Genomic DNA, 15,938 nt, shown 5'->3' with positions numbered 1-15,938 from the left:
ATTTCTTCTATGAGTCTCTGGGGTCGATTTCTGGCCCCCTGTGGCCTCTCCGTCAAGTGCAGAGTTGGATGTTTCTCTATCTCTCTCTCTCTTTCAGGCAAGAATGTCTGCTCTTCACTGGAGCCTTCACCGTCGCCCTCATAGGAAGGGTCCCACAGTTGGAGTTCTGCTTCTGCAGCCGATGAACTGGATGTGATGATCCCTGGCATCGTTTTGAAATGTGAAGAATTTCGAGTTATTCCTCTTCTTTCTTTTTCAGCTGAGACAAGAGATCCTTTCACATGTGTTACAGTCATTGGTTCTTTGTCAAACGCAGGCACATGCTTCCTGGTTTGCGGCTGGAGCACTATCACAATATCTCGTAGTTCAAGATCATTTTCCTGGGCTCTTTTGTTCTCAGCTGCTCTCCTTTTAATGTTTTCCATGCTTTTTCATCATGTTCCCTCATCTCAGCATCTCCCTTATATCTCTCGTCCATGCTCGAAACATGCAGTATTCTTGTGTGTATGTTTCTTTCAAACATCACCTCAGATGGTGTTTTCCCAGTTGTGCTGTGAGGTGTGTGCGGTAGACCTGCAGTAGTTGATATAGAGCCTTCTGCACGTGTTCACCCATTAGTCGTGGGATCCGTACATTTCTTTTGATGTTGCTCATAAAGTGTTCTACCGTGCAATTGGCTTGTGGCTAGAGTGGTTTCATTCTTCTGTGCAAATCGTGAAATCTTGACCTGTAAAAGGAGGACCATTGTCTGATTTCACTACTCAGGGTATTCTGTAGGCGGTAAACATCCTGTCTAGCGCATGAATGGTGTGGTAGGCTGACGTGGATGGTAACAGCTGTAGATCAGGAATATTCATCTATGGCCACAAATATGTATTCCCCCTTTCTAGAGGTCCAAAGAAATCTATGGCAATCTCGTCCCAGGCCTTTTCGGGCAGGTCCATCATGTGCAGTGGCTCGGGGCGGGTGATGGGGTTGATGACTGCACATGTGGGGCATTGCTTGAGCAATTCTTCTACTTGGGAGTCAAGCTGAGGGAACCATACCTACTGTTGTAGCATCCTTTTGGTGGACATAATGCTCCAGTGTCCTTCACATGCTAGTTCTAGAACCTTTTTTTGTAGAGTCCGCGGGATCACTATCTTGGTTCCTTTCAATAGTAGTCCATCCTCGGTTTGGGCTAAATCTTCTCTTACAGCCACCAGGTTGCTTATGCCCTGCTGAGTTTCGGTGTTTGTGATTTCTCTTGTCTGCTTTGCTTGTTTCCATCGTCCCGTCTCCAGGCATCTGAAGGTAACATGTAATCCCATGTCATTTTTAGTCTCTTGCACAATGTGATTGGGACTTAGATCTCTTGGTGTCTTCTCGTGCACTATGTAGTGTATGTATTGGTCCGCTATGGAGGGTGTGAGCTAGGACTCCTTGTGAGGATACTGTGACAGAAGGTCTGCTGGATAGCTGTCCTTCCCTGGGCGATGGATGATACGAAAACTGTAATCTTGGAGCCTTAGTGCCATCTGGCAATCCTGGGGGGCATTTTTGATTGGGGGTTTCAATATATGAAGAGTAAAGCCTGGTGGTCTGTGACCACTTTGACTGATTTCCTGTATAGGAAAAGATGAAAGTGCCCACACGCCCATACCACAGCAAGGCCCTCTTTTTCTGCTTGAGAGTAGGCTTGCTCTGTCTTTGATAGGCTCCTGCTGGCAAAGGAGAGGATGTCGCATGTGCTGTTGATTTTTGTGTCAATCTATATTCGCATGGTGCCCAATCCCACAGGGCTTGCATCAACAATCAGTTCTGTTTCCCGCGTGGTGTTGAAGTATGCCATGTTTTTGCCATCCGCTATTCTCTGTTTGATTTTCTTAAATGCCTGGTGGCACTCCCCTGTCCACTCAAAGATTGTTTGCTGCTCTGTGAGTGCTCGGAGGGGTTCACTTACGGACACAAAGTCTTGAATATATTGAGTGCAGTAGCTACCAAGCCCAAAGAAGGATTGCAAGTCTGAAACATTTATAGGTGGTTCCACCTTGGTTAGCGTGGTTACTTTCTCAGGATCTGGGGTCATGCCCTGTGCTGAGAACAAGTGTCCAAACAATCGAACGGTGTGTTTTCTGAACTCACATTTTTCTTTGTTTAGTGTGAGGTGGGCTTCTTCCAGTGCCATGCATACACGGGTGAGAGTATTGTCATGCTGTTCTTGATCAAGTCTGAAAATTAGGATATCATAACTGTAGTTCAAGCTGTTGGGGAGATGTTTTATGATGTTAAGTATTTCTGCTTGCAAAATTTCAGCGGCTGAGGACACACCAAAACTGAGGCGTTTGTATCTGTAAAGTCCTAAGTGGGTGACAAACGTGGATATGTATTGTGAATTCTTGCTCAGTTCAAGTTGGTGGTATCCCTTGTCAAGGTCCAATTTTGAGAATACCATATCACCGTTCAGTAGGTGCACCATATCAGTGATGCAGGGGGCTTGATGACGTTCCCTTAGTATTGCTTCTTTTGGCCGTCACATGTCCATGCATATTTGGATGTCAGAAGAGTCCTTCTTTGGTACTGGGACAATGGGTGATACCCACGGTGTAGGGCCTTCAGCCGGTTCTATGATGTCTGCCTCTAGTAGCTTGTATAGTTCTTCCTCCACCTGTCTTTGTATGTTTACTGGAATTCCACTGTAGTGTTGAGCAACTGGTGGTACTAGTGGGTCAATGTGTAGGGCAATCTGTCGGTTTTTGAGTTTGTCTAAACCCTTGAATAATGATGGGAAAAGTTGTTCTATTTTTGAGGATGGGTCCAGATATTTGTGTGCCATCGGTCTGTAGAGCATGTGTATGAGGCCCATATCAATTGCGGCTTGAAAGCTCAGGATGCAGCCACTGTCCGTTGCTGCTTCTAGAACATGTATGGGTATTCTCTTTGTTTGGCCTTGTACCTGCATAGTGCCATAAAGTATCCTCTGCAGGGTAGTGGTGTTTTTGATCCATAGGGATAGATGTGTACCTCTGCTGGTCAAAGACGCGGAGCATGGGGTAGGCTGTTGAAGACCTCTTCGCTTATGATATTTATGGTCGCTCCAGTGTCCACTAGGAATTCAGCCGCCATTTCGTTTATCTGGAGGAGTAGAACTGGGCTCTGTTCTTTTTCTGTTGGGTTGCTTAGTGCATTTAGGTATCCTCTCTTCTTTGGCTCTTCTCAGGGTCTTTCCTTTCTCCTAGAGACTTCTTCAGATGATGCACTGGACCTACCGTCTGTTTCTGACTGCTCAACGAGGTATTGCACATATCTTTTGGGTCTTCTCCTGGATCTGAATTATGTGGATTTGCTTGATCTCCATTCTCTCAACGTTCTATCCTGTGGCTTCCTTTCTTCTCTGTCCTCAATGAGGGAGCTTGAAGGGTTGGTATGACGTCCTTGGGGGACTTTGTGTTTGTCTCTCTCTGCCTTGTGAAGGTTTTCCTCTGTTGCCTTCCCCTCTTGATTCACTGCAGTACATGTGGCATACCGCTTTGAAATGGTTGTCATCTCCACATGCTGGGCACTGTTGACCGTTGGCGTGGCAGGCGTCCTCGTGGGGAAATTCATATCCGCACGTGTAGAAGAAGGGTTCACAGTTTCCTTTGCTTGCTTGTGTCAAGTGTAGTTTGTGTATGTTCTCGAATTTCCCATGAGAGATTTTTATGTCACTTAGCCCCTCCACCTGAGACACCATTGCTGCGTCTGAATGTGCAAGGTGCAGTATTTTTTCCAGAGAACAAGGCTTCTGTAATAATCTCTTTCTGAAGTCGGCGCACTCGCATCAGGCTATATTCTGTGACCTTAGTGCTTCATCATTCGAGTAGTTGTTAAAGTCACAATGTTTTAGCTTAAGTCGTAGTCGCATGACAAATGTGTCCATTCATTCTCCTTTTATTTGTGTGGTGGTGTGAAAGATGGGCCTTTCGTAATCTATGTTGGTATGCAGCGTGAAATATTCTGTGAGGGCTGTCTTGAGATTGGTATAGGTATCTTACGTTGGGGCCTATGGATAATGTGAGGAGGCTGTGTTTTTTGTCTTCCTTCAGTGGTCGATGGCCTTTACGTACACTTTGAAATCCCTGATCCATCTCTTCCATCGGGGGGGCCAAACTGCTCGTTTCTGGCAGATCAAAGTGTGTGGGTAATTGTGTGATAAGACTGTCTTGTATTCTTGAGGGCCAAACCGCTGCTGGAGTGAGGAGCACTGTTATATTGTCTTCTTCTGACATTTTGGTTGTTGGCTGTTAGCTGTGTCCTTTGAGGACTCTAGCACTGGCTGTGGGGTGGACTATGCAGTGCCTTTTTTTTCCTCTCTATCAGTTTTGTAACATGTGCCTGCTGGGCTGGTGTTGTGATCAGTATGTGGGGCCCCACTGGTTTGACTAACCTTGTTTTTGCGCCCTGAGCTTCGTGTTGATTCTTTGGATGGCTTTCCTTGAGCCTCACGTGCAGGCTCCAGCTGCCGGCTTGACAGCGCCCACCTGTGTGTATCCAGGTCCTGGCTCCGTGACCAGACTGCCTTTTCCTTCTTCTTGTGCCTTCCTTAGCACCCAGGAGGTGAGGCAGGGCTGGCGGGACTGCCGCACCCACAGGATCCTCTTACAGAGCTCACTCGCTGTGGGTGCTGCGTTCGCGCCTTGTGAGGGACAGAGGCAGGGCCAGTGGGGCTTCCGCACCCACGATTCCTCCTTCCCGCGACTCTCCTTTGAAGATTCCACTTGGCTGCATGTCTGCAGAGCAGGGACCTGACACGCGTCGGTCGACCCGCCTCATCGGCAATGTCGAGTTGGACCCGACGTGGTCCTACCAGATGTCTCCCACACAGCCTCCCTCTTCTTAATACACAATAAAGAGGAGGCAGACTCAAGTGGAGTAAAGTAACGTGCTTCTTTATTCCAGCAACTCTAAACTGTAACTGCCCACCCCATTCCCCGCCCCTCCCCTTTCCCATGCGCCCTGTGTCTTCTTCCACGTGACAAGGACATTGGCTTTGACGACGTCACACTTTACTGCCTAACATTTTCCCATTATGCCCCTTATCTCAAAAGTCCACGTTCTATGCAGGCTCCTAACAGGTCCACCAGGAACTGTAAGCTTCAAGTGCACAAACCAACCTAACCTTCTCACGACGGGCGAACCTTCATTACATACTTTGCTGAAGTGAAGCGAGCACTAGGTAGTGTAACTTAAATGTATACCACAACGTAACTAGAAATCAGGATTTTTTCCTAAGCAACAACCAATCTTGATAATGTCTCCTAAAACATTAATTATAAGTGGGACGCAGAAAAGCATTGCCTGTGATAGTTCCTGTTTGCCGGGTTATCGAGTGGCTTCTACTGGATCCAGGTGAGACGTATGAGCTGTATGGAGGTGTGATGGGGCAGTTTATGGGTCCACTACCTCTGTAGTTGCCACTGGGATAACAACGCGCAAAGCAGGACAAGTAAACCCATTTGAAGCTGAACACTGCCAGCTGCCGCCCTGCTCAAAGCCCTGTGTTCCACTTCAGTGCCCCTTAGCTTGAGGTTCACATACACGGACATCCCGGGAGATATGCACAAATGCCTGCGCTACCTACAAATACGCCAGATTTGGGGTGCTCCCAGCATTTGATGCATGTACACTGGAGCGTAAGGCTTAACGACCAAGAACATTACTTGCTGACTCGATAAAGTACTTGCACTGATCCAACGTAATGGCCAGGTATGCATTTCAATGAACCAAACAAAAGGTGAATAAAATGTTTCACGTTGTGTGGGCTGCTTAGGGCCGGCACAGCTGTGCACAGTCGTGGGTTGGCTGAAAAAGGGCACGCCAGGAGTGCGGTCAGACCTCTGGCGGGGGGGGGGATCAGCGCACCTTCTTTCTCATGATTGAGCAAGGCAGAGTTGAGGGAGGAGGGGGAAAATTAATATGTATTCACCGTGCACTGCCAGGCTTTGGTATTTCTACTCGCCCCCAAACCAATTTCCACTCGGCAATTGCGAGATGCGAGTGGAAATGTTGCACCCTGCTAACATCTTATTGGACAAAGTCATCATGAGAGTGTTCTTTTTACAGTGGAAAGGCTGGCATATATTGTGGGCACGGCCTCCTGAAAGTGTGTTCAATAACGCTGCCCTGTACTGTTGGAGACCTGGCATCGATTCTATTTTTTCATATGTCACCATTCATAGCCAGGTGTAAATTGTTCGGTCTTTTACCCAATTTTTCACTTCAAATGTACTGACATTTTTTACCCTCTCCCTGAACACCCCTTGGCTATTTCGGGCTCTCTCGCTTCGCTCGGCCACTCATGCTTATTACTGGGAAATGCTTACGTCCTACCCCATTAAAAAGAATCCATCAGCCCGCCTGGCGCTCATACAATGGAGCAGAATTCATGTTTTTAAGGACAAAATGTTATCCCTTTGTGCCCTCTGTATGCGGCAAACTAGGCTATTGAATAGAATTGATTATTGTAGCATCAACCCTGCCCGAGCCCCATGCCACTTGACTTGACCAGAGGATACGCATTAGCCCTAGCCAGTCAGGGCACTGACCAGAGGATATGCATTAGCCCTAGCCAGTCAGGGCTCTGACCAGAGGATACGCATTAGCCCTAGCCATTCAGGGCACTGACCAGAGGATACGCATTAGCCCTAGCCAGTCAGGGCACTGACCAGAGGATACGCATTAGCCCTAGCCAGTCAGGGCACTGACCAGAGGATACGCATTAGCCCTAGCCAGTCAGGGCACTGACCAGAGGATACGCATTAGCCCTAGCCAGTCAGGGCACTGACCAGAGGATACGCATTAGCCCTAGCCAGTCAGGGCACTGACCAGAGGATACGCATTAGCCCTAGCCAGTCAGGGCACCAGAGTTTCTAGACTAGTGGACTGACTGTAGCAGACATAATATTATGTTCTTCCTGTGAAGCTGCTGGTCAACAGAATCTTTGGGCATTGAAGAGCTCTGACCAACAGGAGGAGTGAAACCCTTTGCGATGCCCTTCTACGCGTTGACGCCGTACACTGTGCAATATTAGGCTATGTCACGCTAAGTCAAGTCAAAAGAGTTTTTTGGAGGGGATTTCTACATTAACAGTAAAAAAACATACACACTAACAATCGTAAATTAGAGAATAAAACCCAGTTAAAATATTTGCCCGCTGCCCCTATGGGTACAATTAAAAGAAAAGCTTTGGCTCAGAACAGATATCCATTTGCACAGTGGCAGTAGCGTAGCTCGAGGTTTAAACCAGGCGCGATTATTGCTTATGGAAAACTTTAGCCAGTGCCCCGCCATGACCGCTTGAGATATAGCTGGGATTGGCAATTAGATACTCATGGCCTCTCTTGTCCTATACCATGCATGACATTCAATCTCAGTTTTGCAACTCAGCTTATAAACTCAGGTTGTATAAAATGTGAGTATCCTCAGAGGTAAGTATAGCCGACATAGCTCCCTTCACACAACTAAATGGTGGCCTTGGAAGTATGGTTTTAACCATGACTTCCTTTCCTTATGGTATTGCGGACGAATCAGGAGGAAGTGAGCCAGGTCCTCCTCCGCCTGCATGTGGCATTGGCATTTGTGTGACACCTTCAGCCGGCTCGTCCTTTTAAGCAGGGAAAGTAAATTCAAACGGGCCAGAATTAACAACTTGCTGCCTGTTGGCGCGTTTTAGTTAACAATAGGGCCTGGCCTCGCCTTCACCTTCTTCGGGTCCGTGTACATTGTCAGACATGATATGTCAAGTTATACTATTCCAGGGTGAAAATTCAGAGGTCACAATGTGTAGCCAGTTGTCAAGCCCACCCCCCCCCTATAACTCGCCACTGACTTTAAGACTTAATACTCTACCTCAAAAGACACGGTCACCGCAGTGCTACCTACATGTGCATGGGATCATACACAATACAGCTGGGCAGACACCATAAGCTGGCAACCGAGAAAGCAACAACACATCACAACAAAACACAGATTGGCATAGAGACAGATAGAAATAAAAATGTGGAAGTTGCCTTTAAATCCTATTTTGGTTTGTGCAATGTCTCTGGCTCAATATGCTTTATAATAGGCTATTTGCAGCTCATATGAAACTAGTTCACACAAACCTTCTTTGGGAGAACGGGAAAAGGACCCCATGCAAGTAAGAAAGTCTATATAACTGTCTCTGAAGGACACCCCTCGTCCCCAAAAATTTCAAGCATAAGAACCTAGACCACCCCCTGAATTTGGGATCTAGTTGCACCCCTGGTTCTCACCCAAAAACTAGCTGGGTGGCCCTGTAGGCATTGAGGAAACTTCAGTCGACTATGACCTACTATCTCAGACGATTAGAGAACTGGGTGCTGTGTCCACTGATCAAGGAGCAATCAGATGACCAGTAGATGGGAAACGCCTAGAGAATCTAGACGTCTAAAAACTAACAGATGAACAAAGTGGTAAACTGGAACCTCAAATTCTAAAAGAAGTTATAAAGGCTATTCGATCATTAAAGCCTAACAACCTATCGTGTGCAAATGGGATTGTAATCAATATGTAGCAGCAGGGGAGTTGCTAGGTCTGGAAAAGACCCGGGGCTACGCTGATGTCGGAACTGTTGGGACTGGGGGCTAGCTAGTCTTTTGGCTGTAGCTCCTGAGATTCTATCCGGGGCTACAACCAAAAGATCAGGGGCTATAACCCCTTAAACCGCCCCTAGCAACGCCCCTGTGTAGGAGCTCTACTTGATCCCCTCACACACCTAAAGAACTAATTCAGGAGCTCTGGTTCGATTTCATAGCTTTGCGGGTCAGACAAATAAATTGCTCCCCTAAACTTGACTAATCACCTTGAGAATATACCGATTCAACCCAATCAATCTGGGTTTATAAAAGGCAGACAAGCCTTTGACAATGTTAGGAAGATTGCACATTTACTATAGGAAGAATAGGTTTGCTGGAGCCCCATCCATCTTGTTGTCGTTAAATGCAGAGAAGGCAATTGACTGGGTGGATTGGGGATTTGTATTCTGCTTCTTCAGTGATACAGGGTTTGGAGAGTTCTTTAATTCTAGATGCAGGGTGTTTGCAAATGGTTTGTTTGCATTTTTTCATAGAGAAAATTGACAATTAACAAATGGACTTAAAATCTTGATACTTGAGGAGAAAAACAAAACTGCAACTACCATAATGCAAAGAATAACCAGCATTGGGAAAGCCAACAGTTGTGTATTTGTGTAGGCATGGGATAAGCATTTGCCGTGCACTACCATAACTGTACAACCTGGCCATAAGATGGCAACAGCTGGGAAATGGCATGAGTACCTCACTCCCAAGGCTTTAAGTAGAGTAAGAAATCGAGGGGGGGGCTCATTTTTGGGGCGTGGCTTGTGGGATGGACGTGGCCTTAAAAACGTACACAAACCATAGTAAGGTACGCAAACATTTATATATTTGTATGCGTACCTTACTATGGTTTATATAGTATGCAAGCCATCTTTTATAAACATAGAAATATGTGACATATTTCTATGTTTATAAAAGATGGTTTGCATACTACACAAACCATAGTAAGGTACGCACATAAATGTATAAATGCTTACATTTATATATTTGTTTGCGTGCTTTACTATGGTTTGTGTACTTCAAGATGGCTTGAAAAGTACATAAACCATAGTAAGGTACACACACAAATATATAGCATTTATATATTTGTGTGCGTACCTTATGGTTTGTGTACTTTTCAAGCCATCTTTGTTAAACATTTCCATGTTTATAAAAGATGGCTTGAAAAGTGCACAATTCAATCCATCTTTTATAAAACTCGAAATATGTTGAGGAGTCCCCAGGTTCGCCGAGGGTTAAAGACGCCTTGGCGACCCTGGGGGAAACAAAGGCACAGTAACTCCCTCTGGTGACCCCTCACAGGAGGGGTCACCAGAGGGAGGGGTCACCAGAGGCAGTTACAGTGACTGACAGAAGTGCCAGCCAGCTACAGTGACGTTGTGGCTGGCTGGCACTTCTGTCAGTTTACCTGACCTAATGGCGGTCGCATCTCCGGTCGCGGGTGCAGCGCAATGGGATGTTTCCTGCCAATGTTGTAGTGGGACGGGGGGCCCTGGCTCAACCCCACTTTTAGGAGATTGCCGGGGCATGGCCCCAGCAGGCCCCAGTCCACTAAAAGCACTGCTCCCTCCTATCTGTACTCCATTGCAAGAGCTTTGGCTTATAGGTGGTGCTTAAGCACCAACTGATAGTAAAACTAAAAACTGACCCAGTTTACATCAGTCTAGTTGATATCTATGGGGGATAAATGCTGCAGGGAGAGAGATCACAAAGAGCACAGGTGGAGATTGTGAATTTAGAAAAAATAACACATTGAAAACGGTGGGGTCAATAGGGTAACTGCTGCAGGGGAAAGAGATTTTGTGTAGAGTAGATAGCAGAGGAAAGAGAGTCGAACACTGGGTGCATGACTGTGGGGTGTTACATGATTGGTCTGAGAGACCAAGTGGTGGTAGTCTTCATGCACGAGTTTACCCTGTGTTTACTGAGCAGGTGTACACGAAAAAGCGTCTGTAGTGAGTGGGAAATGCTGGGTTCGGCCGGACTTATCCAGTTCAGGAAACGAAACTTGACTTCTGTCTTGCACGCTGCCTCTCGGCTATTTTCCTCCGTCTGGTTGTCAGTGGCGCTGGTGTCGCTACGAAAGCACTTCCCTGTTTCACCCAGGAAAAACCGGCCATTTGCAGATCTCTGCAGACTTCAAAGCGAAGCAGTCAATAGTCTCGTCAACATCTTTAACTCTTTAACCCGTGCGCAGTGAGACATGTTTAACCTTGAAAGCGACTCAGGAGCACGAGATTTCTGAACAGATACTGAAAGTGCATAAGTGGAATCATGTGACCGTTTGTGACCTCGTGGTATCACATTGCTAGTCATCCTAACCTAGTCCGTATTTTTTTTTAATGTGTTTATTTTGAGTTTATTTAAGTGTGGCTCGGCCTAGTCGGGCATCAGAGCACTGCACACAATTGTTGGAGCTCCAAAAGGGGCTAAGTGCAATTGCAAAGTAAAATATAATTGAATGAAACATGGGAATACATCTAGCCAGTGCTTTAAGTGGGGTACGAAATTGAGGGGGGCCCTCGCTTGGGGGCGTGGCTTTCATTGTGGGCGTAGCCTAAAAGTGCACAAATCATAGTAAGGTGCATAAACAAATATATAAATGTAAGTGAGCATTTATATGTATGCGTACTACTATGGTTTGTGTACTTTTCAAGCAATCTTTTATAAACATAGCAATGTTACTATTTCTATGTATATAAAAGGTGGCTTGAAAATTGCACAAACCATAGGTAAGTTACTCACACTTGTGTGCTTACCTTACTATGGTTTGTGTACTTTTCAAGCCACCTTTTTAAACATAGACATTTGTAGCATGTTTGTATTTCAAGGCATCTTTTATAAAGCGTTGATGACGGACAAAACCCAAGGTGGCTTTGTCCGTGGACAAAGCTTTATAAAAGATGCCTTGAATTGTGTACGTTTCAAGCCGTCTGTTATAAACATAGAAATATTTCTACGTTTATAACAGATGGCTTGAAACATACACAATTCAACAAGGCATCTTTTATAAAGCTTTTTCGATGGAGATAGACGCCTCGGGCTCTGTGATCCATCTGCTCTGAGCAGAGATCACTGAGCCCGAGGCGCCTTTCACCCTCTGGGAACCTGTGGGCTCCGTGATCTAATCTGCATATTAGATCATGGAGCCCATGGGTTCGTGAGGGTCAGTGACCTGGGGAGGGCAAACAAAGGGACAGTAACTTCCTCTGATGACCCTGATGAGGGGTCATCAGGGGAAGTTACACTGACTGACAGAAGTGCCAGCCAGCCTCAGCGTCGCTGTGGCTGGCTGGCACTTCTGTCAGCTTGCCTGACATAATGGCGCCCGCATTTCCTATTGCGGCTGTGGCCGCGGCAGGATAATGCGTCCCGCCAATGGTGTGTGGGACCGGGGGGCCCCAGCAGGGCCCCGGCTCACCCCACTTTCTGGGCACTGACGGGGGCCAGCCCCGGCAGGCCCCGGCACACTTCTAGCACTGCATCTAGCAGACACTGTGGGTGAAATTCACAGAAATATAACTTTAGCCGGAGCACAGCTGCAGATCCCTCAAGGAAATGTAAAACAACAGTGTCCTCTCCCTCCTTAGCCTGTATCTACTGTCTTTTAGCTTCTCGCTCAATGCCCTTTCAGGTGTACCTTTAATAGATTATCCTTTATTGTGCATTTATTTATTAGGTGCTTATACAACAAGGACATTGTTTCTCAAAGCGCCCACAGGCCAACAGGGAGGGAACATGGGATAGAAACAATTAATACACTGGAGGATAAAGACAAACCTACTAGTCCTGGTGAGCATTCAGTGTGTGCAAGTGCAGGGGGAAGAGGGAGAGGGGGATAAGTGCTGGACTACCCGTGCTCGTGAGTGAGCAGCAGGTGTATGTGGCCAGTGTGGGATGTGCTAGGGAAGTCAACTGTAAAAGTAGATGAGTAAAAGGTCTACAGTGGCGAAGGCCAGTAAGTGCCAAGGCATGTGCTGTGTAAGGGCAGAGGCTGAGGCGATTGGGTGTGGGAGGCCAGGGCCCCGAAGGACACATAAGGACCCTGTTCACCAATCACAGCGACTGTGAGATTAGCAGCGGAGGGGGGAAGGGAAGGAGGAGGTGAAAATGAAAGTCTTGAGGAGCTTCCAGAATTTGAGGTGGTCCGTCTCAAGACAAAGAGGAAGGGGGAGGCTGTTCCATAGGAGGGAGCCAGCTGAAGAAAGAGATCAGCCACCGGTCCTCTGTGTGTCAAGCATTACGCTAAACAGAGAGTTGGTACTGGAGAATTCGAATCATTATTAAGTAGCCCAATCCAATAATTGTATCTCCTGCTTATACATTGCTTAATTGTATTTGTATTTTGTATTTTATTTGGTTTTATATAGTGCCTTACACCAAAGCACTGAACATAAGAACAAGCATAGTACAAATAATGAATTAACATTTAAAACACAGAATATTTCTGTGGTTGCAGTAACCTACGTTAACCAGACGAGAGAAGGTAGGATCGCAGCGAGACCCGAAAGGCTAAATAAATAGTGATAGACCAGAGAGAGAGTGGGAGAGTGTTCCATTTCAAGGGTGCTAAAAGAGCGAAAGACCAAAAACAAGATTGAGCACGGGGGGACAAGGAATTATAAGGAGATGATGAGAAGCAGAACGAAGTGGGCGAGACAGAAGGTAGAATGCAACAAGAGAGGAAAGATAGGGGGGAGCAAGACCATGGAGAGCTTAAAAAACTAAACATAGTAAATTAAATTTTAAACAGTGATGAAAAGAGAGCCATCCAAGATTAGTCAAGGAAGAGGAGATAGAATCACGAGCAAGCAGACAGAGGACAGTAATAGAAGCATTAAATACAGATTTCAAAGGAGCTAGACGAGACAGAGGAACTCAAAGAGTGCAGAAGCACAGTAGAAGAGTCTTGAGAAGATTAGGGCAGACACCGGTAGCTGAGTGGCTTTGAAGGTCATAAAAGGATGGGCTTTTCGAATATTATACAGATGAAATCAACAGGAATGGGCAGATAAGGCTGATTGCTTTACGGCTACATGTGTGCTATATAAAACCATACAATAGGGCTGAACAACTTCCAACCCTGGGTGAGCTCGCTCTCACTCCCCTCAACGGGTTTCAATTCATTCTCATTAGTAATTTGTATTTCTTCATTAAGTAATCCACCATTTTTGTTATAATATTTCCAATATTTCAATTGTTTATTTATTCCTAACCAATCAGTGTTTCAAAATTATTGCCAATGCATTTCGGACATCCGTCCATCATCAGGGCTATCAACACTATTTGTTATCAATCAATGATATTTACAACACCATGACCCATTCCCAATGATTCACCCAAACGTGAAATCGTAAAGTAAATGCATGCACATACCAGGTTAAAGTTGTGTTCCATCATGGCGTTCACATCAATATAACAAGTCAAAAAAATACAAAAACATCCATTATAGATCATTGTTAAACCTCATTTCACAATATAATATCATAATTTACTTAACGCTTTTCTACCTGTTTGGCTTTTCGTCCCCAGAGTATATATTCACCTCTGTTACCGGTATCCTTATCTAGCGCGTATCCTCTGAAACAGATATTTATATATATGTGTATATAACTACTTCCATATCTGTGGTCCCCCTCCTTCAGTATTCCCACTTAACCTCCTCTTCCGTTGTGCTTACCTCTACTCTCCTACTCTCCGTACGCGACAGCTATTCAAAAAAAGCTGCCGCCACTCGTACTAGCATTTATCAACACTACTCATTCCCGCGCATGTGCGCCGCTGCGTGCAATGCCGTGATGCGTTTCACTAATCTCCTCCGCGCATGCGCGAATGTGTCTTTTCAACACTGTCTATTATTTCACTGAGCTCACTGTTAGGCAGTGGTTAGCTGCCTTACGTCCCACAGGGAAATTAACCCCTGCGGGATATACTGTGAACTCCAACATTAGACACATTATTGCAATTGGCTCCATTATTAAGTAGTGTTAAACTACCTTAAGTTCCACAGCACATAAATTCCAGCATTTTTATCAGTCATGATTTTTCTTTACATTTAACAAATCTTTCTTATGTAGCACACATATTTTTCATCATAGAAAACACATAAAATTCAACTCCTCATTAATGCCCCCTGGTCTAAGGGAGTCAAGCCGGTCGATCCAAAACGATTCCTGTTGATTCAATCTTCTTCCCAAATCCTCATGTGCGTTGTTCTGTCTAATGACCTCCAAGACTTGAATCCTCATCTGGCTGATGTTATGCTTCATTGTGTTCCAATGTCTGGCTACTGCCGAATTCGGATTGTTATTCCGAATACACGATCTATGTTCGTTCCATCGCAACTTACCAGGTCTCTTAGATTGTCCAACATAGTAGATGCCACACGGACATTTAATACTGTATACTATGTTCAAAGTATCACATGTTGCATATCCCTTAAGTTTTATTTTTTCACCTGTACGAGGGTGATCAACTGTATCCCCTTTTGTTATAAAATTACAATTACTGCAATGCAAGCAGGGATATGTTCCTTTTCTCAATGTGTCCAATGCTCTCTTTTCAGGTCTTGTTTTAACCAATCTATCTCTCAAGTTTGCACTCCTCTTGTACGCAAAAGTTGGTAATTCCCTGAACAAATGTTCAACTCGCATGTCATTAGTCAGTGTACTCCAGTTCTTCTTAATTACACTCTTTATCTTGTTGCTTTGTACTGAGTAACATGACACATATACAATATTTGGTTCCTTCTTTTCTCTCCTTGTGCCACTTACTGTAGATTCCATCACTCGTTCTTTAGCAGATTCTATCTCCGCTGGTTTATACCCTCTTGCTTCAAACCTCCTCCCCATGTTCTCAATTTCTACCACACATGTTCTTGGGTCATTGACAATCCTTTTAACTCTCATCATTTGACCGAAGGGCAAATTTCTAATTAGACTCGGTTGGTGAAAACTTAGTCGATGAAGTAAATTATTTCGATCTGTTTCTTTTCTGTGGATGCCGGTCAAAAATTTATTGTTGTGAATACGTATTTCTACATCTAGGAAGTGAATTCGTGTTCTTGAAGTTTCTTTTGTGAATTGTATACGTTGATCAATGTTGTTGAGATAGGTAAAAAAATCATTAAAAGATTCCTCTGGGCCATTCCATATTCCAAAGATATCATCTATAAATCTGACCCACATTTTTATATAATTTCTCCATACTGCATGATCAAGTACATATTCCTTTTCAAATTTGTGCATGAACGTATTTGCATATGTGGGAGCCATTGAGGCCCCCATCGCTGTCCCAGATTTCTGAATAAAAAATTTATTTCT

The 15,938-nt window shown here is 45.1% G+C and overlaps 1 pseudogene; it reads left to right on the top strand.

The window, feature by feature from the left end:
* Window positions 1-7,220: 7,220 nt before the first annotated feature.
* LOC138526641 (U4 spliceosomal RNA) lies at window positions 7,221-7,352 on the top strand (annotated as a pseudogene).
* Window positions 7,353-15,938: the final 8,586 nt, after the last annotated feature.

Source organism: Ambystoma mexicanum, chromosome 7p, assembly GCF_040938575.1.
Source record: "Ambystoma mexicanum isolate Mex_15411 chromosome 7p, UKY_AmexF1_1, whole genome shotgun sequence".
NCBI lineage: Eukaryota > Metazoa > Chordata > Amphibia > Caudata > Ambystomatidae > Ambystoma > Ambystoma mexicanum.
Note: the sequence above shows the minus strand (reverse complement) of the source record. Positions and strands in the feature narration are given on the sequence as shown.